The following is a 13,443-nucleotide window of genomic DNA, read 5'->3' as shown; positions in this document are numbered from 1 at the left end:
ATAATTCTGTAGTAACACTATCTGCTATGTTAAACACAGCTCATGATACAGTCATGCTATTTTTATGTCAACTATCATTAGCTACCATGCTAAAAATTAAGTAATACTATCCTAGCAAGCAGATACTGTTAGATATGGCATCCTATCTAGCAATCAATCAATCAATCAATCAAATTTTATTTGTATAGCACATTTCAGCAGCAAGGCATTTCAAAGTGCTTTACATCATATCAAACACAGAAACACAAAGTCATCAAGTGTGGGGTTCTTGCTCTTGCATCCATAAAAGGTTTACCGGTTACACTCCTACTGTGTTATATGGAACGAAACACCTATTGTTATTTTTATTCCCACTCATGCTCACAATCACGCAGTTTAAAACGATGTAAACAGCCTTTCAACGGGCTTGCGGCACGAGGCTCCGTACACATCTTTCATGGAATTTTGAGCAAGGACTCCGTCGTCCCTCACGGATTTTTAGCATGCTAGCAGAAGATAGCATGCTAGCAGAAGATAGCATGCTAGCAGAACTTTATAGAATACCTTTAGCTGCATTAGGATGTTAGATAGCACTTTCTAAGCCAACACATGTCTCCTGTCAGACTTTTAAAAGTTAGCACCCAGTATGTTATCCCATCTATTAATCTACTAGCAGTTTATATAGAATCACTTTTTATTACAAAACTGAACTAAAATGATCGCAAATGGCAAAAATTAATTTGTTTTTGTAAACAAACAACTCTAAATGTTCTTACCTATATACTAGAAGGATTGATTATGCCAGTTTAACCATTTCTTGTCCACGTACAATTCTCTTTATGTTCGGAAAACAATGGCAATTTGAGCATTGCCAAATTGCCATTGTTTTATGGATGTCAAACCTTGTTTGATTTTAATTAAGCACAAAACAGTGAATCAAAGCAGATGTTTTGAAGTCTTTTGTGAAGACTTGGGGATCACTGACATCAGAGATCATTAAGGGAACGTACACCAATTTAGATTTATGACCAGTTAAGTACTTCTCCTCTAATTCTCTCATGAATACAAATGAATTACTTCAAAGCAAATTAAGTAAAATGAAAAGATGTACTTGTCTTTCAATCATATATGAAGACAGAGAGATAGGGAGGAAAAGAAGACAGAAGGACAATGTGTAGAAGGACATGAATGGATGGATAAATGGACAAATAATTTTTTGAGAATTAAATAGTGAATAAAAATCAGGAAATACAAATATTTTAAAATAGTTTCTTCTCTTTTTTTTTACGAAAACCCCAAAAATAAAACTCCAGACTGTTCCAGAACATCATCTATTTTTGGGTCGTTTTAAAGCCAGACATGTTCCACACAAAAAGCATTTGCAGTACTTTTTAAAAATTATAACAAAATTAGTTTACAATAGACTTAGTCTTTGTGTATCATCACTATTTCCAGTGTGAGAAGATTAAAGAACACACTAAATACACTGGATATGAGCTCTTACTGCGCAGAATGTTTACCTAAAGGAATCTGAAGTATCGTCTTTCATCGTTTAACCTTTTCTTTTGTGAAAGACAAAGAGGCATAGATGTGACGAGAAGGCCTTCAATCCTGGTTTTCGAGAAGCTGGGACAGATCTCAGTAAGTTGCTGGGGCGAGGGAGGGGTGAGTTTCTGTACCCCTGTGTGTTGCTTCACACTCCACATCTATGCTGGGGTTGGTAGTACAAATGCCTGTCATTCTGCTGCTGGCCTGTTTCTCCCGCAGCTCTATTTATAGGGACGTGTTTTTACCCTCGGGGTGGGAGGACCTCTGACTTCCAGCCGTCAACAACATTTTGGAACAAGGTGATCCCCGAAAATGTCAACGTGCGCGTCAAAACCCAGAAGGTTCGGATTATTTTTTAAATGATGCAGGAGTAGCAACTACGTCTCATCAATGTTGGCCATCTTCAATCCATGGATTCATTATGCTACACATTAATTTGGTTCATCTTACTCGCTTCATGTTCTGTAATGGGGGATTATTTTTAAAGACATATTCCCTAATGAGCTGATCCATGGGAATTAATTAAAACAAGGATTGTTTGGAATCAAGAAGCCAAAGAACTCGACTACAGCAAGCGATTAAGCGTTGACTGAAAGCAGCAATAAATCTCGAGTCTTGAGGGAAGCCAGAAGTATGAATTTTCATTTCCAAGGGTCAGTGAACGCAACATGCTGATCTGACTCTTGTCAACCTTCGATGCTATAAAACCCCTATAAAGATTATCGGATCCAGACAGCAAGCCTGACTCAAATCAATGCGAAGGAATCACTGAGCCAAAAGACTCACTTTCCAACCCTGACTTTCAAAAAAATAAAAAATAAATATTTAAGGCAGCATTGAGGTGAACTCAGTCAAAATTAGCAATCGTAGCCTCTGCTTCCTCGTGTCACGTAGAAACCAGCTGACAGTCGACCTTTGCATCCATTAACCCCCGCAAGAAACAGGAATTATGGAGGGAGGGGTGAGAGGAACATCTTAGCACCATAGAAATTGAAGAAGAATACGTTCAGTCACTGGTGACAGGCGCTCTTCACAGGGCCACACAAGAGCATGAACACTAGTCCTGTGTGTTGCTCCTCGCAATGGGACCGCCGCATACATTGTGCACTGAAAAGCTGCATTCACAACGCATTTAATGCCTTTGATTACAGACAATTGTTTAATATTAAGTACAGACAAAGGTAAATTTAGTAAATGCTTGCTTGAGAAAACATTTACCATGCAAGTTTACTGAATGTTTTGCTGTTTTGAAGCTTCTCAAGAACACAGGAAAGTTTCACATCTAATTAACGCGGATCTATAATTGTGGAAAGGAAACTCTACTTGTAAAAGAAGAGCAACTATTTCTACAGCTTATGAATTAAAGCGGTTTTGTTTGGTTCACTTTAACTGAACTCTGGTTTGTTTGTCTGGACAGTTTGGTTTGTTTGGGGAGGCGTGATTGTCTAATCGAACTCTGATGCGGACCAAAAATACCAAAACTCTCATCCGCATAAAAACCTCGGTTTCTTATGTGAACGCTTGTGGACCAAGTCTACAGGTACAGCGCAAGGCATTCTGGGTAAATACACCAAGATGTTCAGGTTATTAAAACGTTATCTGCATCAGCCCCTTTGGTGTTACAAGAACGCAAACAGAGAAGAGACAGATGTCGCCTTCAAAATAAAAGCAGTAAGCCCTTTAAGGAGATGCAATTAAAGATTTTTCTGCTGACCGTTTGTTGTGTCCCAGAGGTTTATATAGGACCAAATAGGATTAAATGAATCCGGTGCATCATTCACTCATTTGGAAGCAATAAGATTGTAGTTTATTTTTTCCCCCACACTCTGCTGCCGCAGCTTAAATCCAACATTGACAACTTGCATGGAGACTTTTGGCATTCACTAACTGACTTCTCCTGAGTCCGTGTAGCCTAATTGTAAGTTGGTTATTAAAGCAGGACCAGAGGAAGGCGGATAGTGGATAATACTCCTCTGATGAGACTTATCCACGTTAACAGGAGGAGTAAATTCACAGTGACTGGCACCGCTGACACGCCATTAGCTGGACGTCACTTTAGTGTCCTTCCTAACGCTGTGGCGGAGGCTGATCGGAATGAAGCTCCATTACATAATTGGTCACTGACACTAAATGTGCCGTCCATGCATGCAAACCTCCATTTTAAGCTCCACTTGCGATTGTTCTGCATACTGCTGGAAAGCGGCCCGTCGCGTGCATGTCAACCCGCATGCGTTCATGTGAGGAACGTGGGCGCTGCCATCTGTGCTGGCCGCCATTAGCCAACTAAGTCACAGCTGGACTGGTCTCTGCCAATCCAGCCCTTCCCCCCCGGTAGGGGGGGAGAATACTTGTCGTTTTTTGACACGCTGGGACCCATCCTGAGCAGGCCTGAAGTCCATGTTGAGACCCCGTCTGCATGGCTGCAGGACGGACAGCTGTCACACCAAACGGCTGCTGTAACAGGAAACCGCCAGGCTGCGCTGGACGCTCAAATATGACGACTGTTCAGCAGCCAAAGGTCTAACTCTTTCTAAATAAGTGCAACACTTATTGGAAACAAGGTTAATTTGCAATATTTGTTAGGATTACTGATAAATACAAATACAGCTCTGGAAAAAAGCTGTATTCTGGCATTAAAACTCTAGTTTAATGCCAGAGTCCACTGCATTAAACTCCACTGAAAACCTCATGGTTATCCTGAGTTAAATCATTCGTATTGTTGTTTCTAACTGAATATGAAGTTCTTTTCTTTGCATTACTTGAGGTCTGAAGACACTGCATCTTTTTTGTTATTTTCTGCAAATAAATACTAAATTTTTGATTGTAATTTCAAAGACATGTCAGTAGTTCATAGAATAAAAGAACAACGTTCATTTTACTCCAACATATATCTATAAAAAGTAAAATCAGAGACACTGATAGTTTTAAATGGTCTCTTAAATTTTTACAGAGCTGTATATTTTTACTTCAATGTTGTATAACTTCAAAATTTAGAAGTAGAAAAAGTCCAAATGGATTCAAATGACAAAAACCTAATAAATCAAAAACTGATTATAGTCCCAAACCTGCAGATACATTTCAAAAAGTTAGACAATCAACAGGCCTATCATTGTAAATCGTCCCAAAAGTTATTGCGACAAACAATAATATTGTTGTTTTAAGAACATTTTAAAGTAAAATATTGGTAATAGCATAATAATGCAAGTACGCCCTCTCAAAGATTAACAAATGTTAATTTCTGATTAACGTTTAACACTGGAACTGGAAGTAATTTGAAATATTAAAATTAATAAACAAAACACCAGGATAAAAAGGATACTAAGTCTCTGTAAACAAAATTATCTTTCAAGAAAAAAAAAAGCAGGCTTGTTGAGATCAAAACACCAAACTGAAGACTTTTATCATCCAGGTTTTTGTAGAAAGTGAGAGAACGTTATTATTATTATTTTGTGACAATACTTCTGTGCATGGAAGTCTGATTGCAATCACATCATTCAGTTGTAAGAACGACCATGAAAAAAAACTGAGGAAAGAATTGAGCATTAAGACCTGCTGCGTGAGCGAAACCTTAAATAACCTCCAGGCATCTCTATGGTTCAGTCCTGCCTCTTTAAACTCAGATTTAAAACAACTCAGGTCTGTTTTCAGCGCAGTAAATGGAACTTTCTATAAAACCAGCAAAGATAATTCATTACTCAATCACGGCTAAACACAGGGAAAAGTGACTCAGCAGAAAAACCTGCAGGGCTTTCTCCACACAGTCAAAAAAAAAAAGTTCACTGGGAATTTATGGAAGCCTTTCCTGTAGTAGCCTGGCTTTAAATAAGGAACCAGCAAAAGAAAACAGAGTCTAGATGAATGAATGAAAGGATGAGCAGCCAGTCAGAAGGATAGACAGGTGGATTAGACTTTTACAAAATGGAATAAGAAAAGTATCTGAATATACAAATGTTTTCCTACATACTTTTACAGAGGTTGAAAACAACAACAACAAAAAATCTGTTTTAAATCAGTTAGGACTGCAAAGGATACTTATTATCGCTAAATGCAAGAACAACAATTTTTTAATTTATTTATTGGCCGCACAATACAAATGGTGTGGATGCCAGTAAAATAGTTAAAAAATACATTTTATTCCCAAACCAGATGCTGAATTTAGTGACTTAGATGCTGAAACTCTTTGTGGTGGACTACGAACGCCGTGACGATAGAAAAGATGAGACGATAATCTCGGTTGATCACAGTCGAGAAATCATCGCAATATTTTCCAACAATATCCCAGTTGCATATTTTCCTACTATTGTGCAGCTATAATTTCAGAATTTATTCAATGCACAAGACTTTTATTGTCATAATCTGGATTTCTTTCACATTTCTTCCCAGATTGAGTTAAGAGAAACGCCACCAAAGCAAAAGCCATTTAACTTTTAGAATTTAAAAAGCTTGTAAAGTCTAAAAATTGTAAGAATGTTGCATTTCTTACAACATTAGCAGAATACTGGCAACTAGAATGTATAAATTCAGCCATGTAATTAATATCTACACAATGAGTCAGATGGATGGTGGTTTTTAAATCAGTCAAACTTTTATTAGGCTGCTCAGTTAAATTTCTGCTGTCGGGCTGTAAAAACCAGTCTGAAACTGGGACTGAAAAACCAACCATTAACAGTGAACCCTCACAACTGGATGCCGCTGCTCTGCAGAGGAAAATCTACCGTCTAACCAGACTGAAGAGAGCAAGTCTGACGAGATTTCAGATACATCCAGAATCATGAAGGCTGTGCAGCAAGTTGGCACAGACAGAATGTCTTGTTTGCTTTCCCACACAGTTCACGGCCTTTTAACACGTTACACGGACAAAGCTGCACATTTGCAAGCAGCTCATAAAAACTGCAGCTGCTTTTCTCCACAGCTGCAGGAACACAATGGAAGGAGAGCAAAGTATTCTCACTTAAAAAAAATAAATAAAGAGCAACACTGGTGATGATGTTTGTCCTACAAGTTTCAAGCAAGAATCTGAAAAGTAGCTAAACTTTGGCAACAGGTTCAATCCGATCAGCCAGACAAAGCTGCTGTGTAACACCAAAAACTAACAGTCTCCTTGATTAATTAAGTTGGGAAAAAAGAGCTTATTTGGGTATTTATTCCCCAGATTTCTGCTCTAACTGAATCCAGACATGCTAATTTGAGGCTGTGTCCAAACAGACTTGGAGTGGCACTTCTAAGAGCACATTTTCAGGGAAGACAGTCTGGTCACATGAAGGTGACTCAAAGCAGAGCGCTGTTTTCGCTGAGGAGGCCATAAATCCTGTCAGCTCACATTGCTGCGTTTACATTCTTAGCATTGCTGATTTTTGCACCGAGGCGTTTAGGGGTTCAACAGGGAGCCAATTCAAGCCGACTGCGTGTCGGAGGGAATGTGGAGGATCGCAGTCGACTCCATTCAGTCCAGCTGTTCCACTGTTTAGACAAAGAAAAAAATATTTTTGTTTCTACGCAAGATTAGAGGTATGGATTTAAACATTGATGAGAAGCCAGTAACTTCTTACAGAGGAGTTGAGAGACGCCAGAAGGCTTTACACATTTCATAAGATTAACTATGAGCAATCTGCAAATCAGCTGTGACCTCACTGCTAACACCGTCAGCTGTTATTAAGAATAAAAAGCATTTCAGGGAAGTTTAGCTCATAAGAGAAACAGAAAATAACAAGAAATCCGAGTGTTAGGGCCCCCCTAAGAAAATAAAAAAATAACAAAATTAAGAGAATAAAGTCAGAAAATTTTGAAAATAAAGTCAGAAAATTACGAGACTGAAGAATAATCATAGTATTGAGTCTAATGTCATATGACTTTATTATTGTATTATTACAACTTTATTCACATATTTCAACTTTATCCTCGTAATACTACAACTTTATTCTCATAACATAATTTTATTTCTCGTACGAGTTCATCCTTGTAATTTAGTTTTTTCATTTTGTTTATAGCACACCCCTAATAATACTTTGTATTAATCCTTCGTGGGGTTGTGAAAAGTATTTGCCCCCTGACAGCTTTCTACTGTTTTTGTTTTGTTTTTTGGCATTAAAAAGTAGAAAATGCAGTTTTAAAATAAAGATTTGCTAAAGAGAAAAGCTCTGCAAACCAACCCAGCTCCATGTGAGGAAATATAAACCACATTATGATAATTTGCTGAATATCTAAAAATCCAAGGGATTGGCCACAGCTTCTCAGAAATTTAAATACAAATTGAGGAGCACATATTATTTCAGCTGTGTGCGTCGGTAAACTGCTCTTTCAACAAAATGTTTACCTTTACAAAATTTTACCAAAATACCTGATTAATCCATTGCTAGTAATCAATGTATTAACTAGGCATGTTAGCTATTTTTACTGTAAAAATATAAATACAAAAGAAAGTAAATTTATATTGCATGTCACATATTTGTGTTTTAATACTAAAAAAGACGGATTATGGTGTTTCGTTATTGGAACCAAGAACCTCTGGACTGTTACAATGCATCTAATAGATGCTGCAGATCTTTTATAAATCTGTTGTAGTGAGTGCACGCTTGTCCTACCATCTTTTTTACAGCAGAATGTCTGTCTTCAGTCAGAGGCTTCTTTACAGCCACTGTGACACAAACCGCTACAGGAGATCTTTGCTGCCCACAGCCATCCGCATCTACAACAACCTTAGATAATAGGGGTTACAACAACATTTAACTTCCCTTTGAGATTAATGAAATATTTTTTGAACTGAGTTGGCGGTCTGCACGGCGCAACCTGAGTGAATAAACCACTAAACCTCTCCAAACAAACCCCACACTATTTCCTCTCTCCCTAGATTGCTACTGCAACAGTATGTCACCGTGCATTTTAATTAAATTGTCCAGGCAGAGGCCGGGAGCAGCCGCCTGCTGCCGAGCCTTCAGGGATGGAGGGATGCTAAAAGAGGATCCAGACCGTGTCATCCTGCCGCCGTAGCCACGCCTTCCGCACTGCAGATCAAAAACAGCCCAGTACGTCGCTTTAACCGGCCGTAATACACCACTTTCTGTGTCTACATCCAACAGCCTCTCGTTGCGGCTCAGCTGCCTTCCGTATTTACACGTAAATCCGCGGTTGGAGGTGCGGGAAAAGCGGCGTTTTGCCCCCCCCGCTGTCCGTCTCGAAACTTGAAAACGTTAGCTTACTTCGCCGAGCCAGCCTCGGACTTTCCTCAATAAAACATTGGGCGCTGCGAGCAGCTGAAAAGCACCGTGTCACACAGCCAAACTGTGGCGTATAAACATCCACAGCCCGTGTTTTCTGAGCAGAAGAGCCGCGACCACTCCACTTTTCTCCGCCTGAATTCAGTGGAAAATACTCCACATCACGCTACATCACGGGTCACCGTCCGCGGCCAGAAACAGGACATTTTTTTTAAAAAAAAAAAAAGGACACAACGAGCCGGGAACGTCTCATAAAACCAAAAAGGGAGTTTAGACATAAAAAACAGCTAATATAACAACAGAGAGGTTGGTTACCAGACGCAGCGTCCTGTTCAGCTGGTTCTGGGAGCCGCTTTCATTCAGAGTGGGCTTCTGCTTCCTGACAGCGCCACGAACTGTGCTGCAGTTCCCCTCCTCAGCAGCCTATCACACTCCTCTGTGAGGCTCACAGTGGGATTGTGGGATATCAGGACAACCAGGGCATTATGTTTGGCAGCACCACCAACAATTTGGCCACACTCTCTCCTTTTTGGCAGCTGGATTTCCATTAAATGGTGCCACATGTGTAAGGAAAGTGTTTTTGAGGGTTAAGCCGGCTGAGAAACGTCACAAATGCCCCTTCCAGCAACAAACAGCTTTTGGTGGAGGCAGTGAGATGACATGGGGGGGGACTGATTAGAAGCAATTACAATGCATAAATATCAAGATTCGATTTAGCAAAAATGGCCAATCTACACTGTTAGGGCGAATTCACACCAGTCCTGTTTAATCTGCTTTATTCATTTGCCCAAAAAGTCCAGTTTTGGGAAACTGTGAAAGTTGGGAAAGAGTGAATTGAACAAAGCCAACTCTGGTCGCCTAAAAACCTCGCTCTCCGTTTGGTTGAAGTGAACTCTGGTGCAGTTCAGATGCATATGTGAATACCAAGTGGACCAGAGACCACTCCAAAAGCAGGAAGTAGATTATCACGCAGAGCATTCTGGGTAAATACAAACTAAGCAAACTCTTAGGTTGCTTAGGTTGTAATTCTATTTCTGCGCTAGCAGAAGAAATGGATTGTGGTCGAGAATTTCTATACTTCTTTATATTAGATATGCACTTCCTTGATGGATTCTTCTTCTGTTAAATAGCAACAAGTTTGACACACTACTACTTTGACATGAACAGTTTAAAATAAGTCTGCATAGAATGCTACGTCCTAGAGCGAATGTGCACAAAGGAATAACAGCAGCTTAAGGCACATGTTTGTTAAATTAATGTACTGCTAAACTGCCAACATGTCTTGTTTCTTCACACTGCAATTGTCCAATCCAATAAAAAGCACCAAACAAGACTCAATAACAGAATGATCTGCTTGGTTTTGGCAGACAGGAACTGGCAAGTTTTTCATGGGCTCAACCCATAAACTCGGCTCTGCTGCTCAACCCACAGACCACAAATGTGGCCCCATTTAAGGGGAAATAAACAGGTTTCCCAATGGTCACAAATTTATTGCCAAGAAGCATTGTTGCAATAAAGAAATAATCAAAACAAACATACATTTTACTAATTTTTCTTGCCATCTATGAACACGCTGGGCAGACTAATTTATGGCATGGGGCCTGCTGCTTCTGTGGACAAAGACAGCTACAGTCATGTCTATTTAGGGAAATGTGATTGGGTTAGACTGATTTATGTGTGGAATGTAACAGGTCATTTCTAAAGTCAGTTATATCACTGAAGTTGGGCCTTATGAAGTAGCAGAAAAGAAATACACACCCCTGTCCTTCTCATTTTTTTCCCATTATAACCACAGACTTTGTTGTTTCCACACCCTGTCTCTGTTGTGCTTCTTGTTCTTCATGATGCTGTTTGTTCTCGAATATTCTCTATGAAACCTCAGACCATCACAGAACAGCTGGATTTTTACTAAGATTAAATTACACACAGGTCAACTCCATTTACTAATTAGGTGGCTACTGAAGGGAACTGGTTGCACTGGGTTTTATTTAGGAGTATAAAGATTAAGGGGGCTAAACACAAATGTTCCCTATACTGTTCAGATATTTATTTACAAAAACATCATTTTCTATTTGGTGCTAATACTCTACTTGGTTGTTTTTAAAAAAAAAAATTGTGTTGGTTGATCACAAAAATCCCAATAAAAACACACAGAGGTTTGTTGTTGTAATGTAATTAGCGTGTCCAGTTATCCTAATTTGTCTGTTTTTCGACCGATAAAGAAAACTAGAGAACCAAATGGGAAATGATGTAAACTGGTATCTGGACCCCCAAACTTTCTTGCTGTGTTGTAAAAACCAAGAGACCAAACGGCCCACCTTCAGAAACACTTGCTTGGCGTTTTGATTCCATTAAATAGTCGATACGACTCTCTGGAAACAAAATGTTGCCAACACCTAGGTGAAAATCCAATTTCACTAAACAATAGTCGGCTTTAAACAAAAGCAGGTGTGCTGCGCTGTTTTTGAATGGAAATACAGCTACATGTTTTAAAGATGGAAGCAAGACATAATGACAAAGCCCCCTGCATCTGAAAACTAAAACAATCATCCAATTTTCTCCAATGTGATCTGTTACCATTCAAACCTGACAAACAGCTCAGTCCACTGCGTTTGAGACATAACTAAACATGAAACAGAATCACGTATTACAAATGTTTAAATAGTTGCTTAAAATTCATTTTTTATTTTCTGAGATTATTTTCTAAACTTTACATAAATCAAAAAATCTTGAGCATTAATTTGTTTTCTTGTGGCATTTTTAAAAAATTGTCTTTTTTTGCAAGAATCTAAAAACTGAGAATTTATCAATTTATAAATACAATATAATACTCTATGTTAAATCTAACTTTAGGGGGTTTATTTATTTTGTAATACAAAAATGTTCTTTTAAAGTTTGCCATAAAATATGTGTCAATGGGATTTTTCTCATTTTTCATCAATGTCATTAACTTTTTAATCCTGCCCGCACATACAGTAGATATTCAATATATACATTTTTAAACTTTAACCCTTTAAAGTGCCAGCTTAACAACTAAAGTATTGGTAGATCTACAGTACATAAACTGTAATCGCAGAGCATTCAAATACGTGTTAGTGGCACTAGAATGCTAGGGAAAGACAAAAACATAAAAATTCACCCTCCAAGTATACAGCTTGATCAAATTTTTGCACCAACATAGCTAAGGTTATGCAAATATGAAATAAAACAACAACTGTTAAGGGACCCAGGATAGTTAGTCGTATTTATCTCACATCATGAGGTGGTTAGCGCATAAGCATGTCTGTAGGAGGAAATAAACATCTGCTGCTCTCTGTTTCGTATGACCATGTTTGTGTGGATGTAAAATCACAGAAGCGAGTTTTAATTAGAGTGTGGGCTGCTTCTTTTGAGGATTTTCGGGTCTCGCCTCCTGCCACACAGCGGGAGCCCGCTCACTCTTCTGACTTCTCCTTCATCTAATTGCTTTCATGTGCTGCAGATTATGCAGACACACCACCAGCCATGATCAGCACAGCTTAAGATATTTCACTTCTGCAGATGCAAATTCCTTGAACAGTGACAGGGACCCGGGTTTGCTTTGCCGAGAGGCTTAGTGTAATAACAAACGCAGCGAAGCCACTATTCTGCAGCCTCTTATTATGTGTAGCAGGGCTGGAGCAGCCAGCTCAACCACAACAACGAAGTTTCAGATCGTACACAGAGGAAAAAACATAGAAGTTATAGGTGTACGAAAAGCAAGTTCAGCTGCTTAAACAGCTATGAAGGCAGAATTTCATATCTGGAGCTTCTGTAGCTTCAACAATAAGTGCAATTTTCTTTTGTTCAGACAGGAGATACCTGTGGGAGGCTGTCGAAATGATACCAGACTGTGTAATAACTGACTGAGCTTTCATCCTATAATATAATATGATACACTTATTAGCCACTTTAAGGCTGGGAGTATGTACCGTAAGTGCTTTGAATGGTATTCATACCTTGTGATTTAACAAAATTACCACAAAATATATTATATCAAACTTTTATGCTGTAAGCCGACACAAAATAGTGGAAATTGTAATATAAAGAGATACAAGACCTTCAATATTTCTTTTACTAATAAAAATTAGATTATTTTGATGTGTGTTTGTTTTCTGTCCCCTTTCATGAGACCCCAAAATAAAATCCAGCATGCAAATTGACTTGCAAACCCACACTGTGCTTTAAACCAGACGAAACTAGGAAGCGTTATGCAAAAAAACAGAACATGGGTTTAAAAAGGGACGCCAATACTTGTGTAGGACGCAGTCTGCAAGCGTTCAGGTAACCATCAACCTAATTTAATCAAACAGATTAAATTCGCTTGCCTCACCTTCAATCTCAGTTTCATCTTCCTACATTTGATTTACTCCCAATATATTTTGAGCCTCTGAGGAACAAAACCCACTTCACTGGCCTTTCCCTTAGAATTCCAAGACATTTGCAACATCTGAAGGCAGCAGAATCAGAAATCTTCTTAAACATATATATATATATTTTCAATTGAGAAAAAAATGTATCTACCTGTTTTGTCAGAAATGTTTTAGTTTATCAAAGTTACTTAAGCTTTATGAGCCAGAAACACTGAAAAAACAGCCTTGGGGAAGATAATGTTGGTTCAAAATGTTGAAGCAGAACATTACTCGTTGTCACATGAGCTTAAAATAAAAAAAGCAACATGGAA

At 38.7% G+C, this 13,443-nt stretch overlaps 1 protein-coding gene across 14 annotated transcripts in view; it reads right to left on the bottom strand.

Moving 5' to 3' along the window:
- Nucleotides 1-13,443, bottom strand: part of epb41l3b (erythrocyte membrane protein band 4.1-like 3b) — a 65,190-nt gene that overhangs the window by 42,308 nt on the left and 9,439 nt on the right. For 2 of the 14 annotated variants that reach the window (XM_028019898.1, XM_028019911.1), the window contains exon 1: nucleotides 9,057-9,200. The exons of the other annotated variants lie outside the window; for them this stretch is intronic. The gene's annotated coding sequence lies outside the window, so the exon portion shown is untranslated. Of the gene's footprint in view, nucleotides 1-9,056; nucleotides 9,201-13,443 lie in introns of those variants that run through there. 14 annotated transcript variants of the gene reach the window in all.

The sequence above is a fragment of the Xiphophorus couchianus genome, chromosome 6, assembly GCF_001444195.1.
Source record: "Xiphophorus couchianus chromosome 6, X_couchianus-1.0, whole genome shotgun sequence".
Classification (NCBI taxonomy): domain Eukaryota; kingdom Metazoa; phylum Chordata; class Actinopteri; order Cyprinodontiformes; family Poeciliidae; genus Xiphophorus; species Xiphophorus couchianus.
This window is presented reverse-complemented; position numbering and strand designations above follow the sequence as displayed.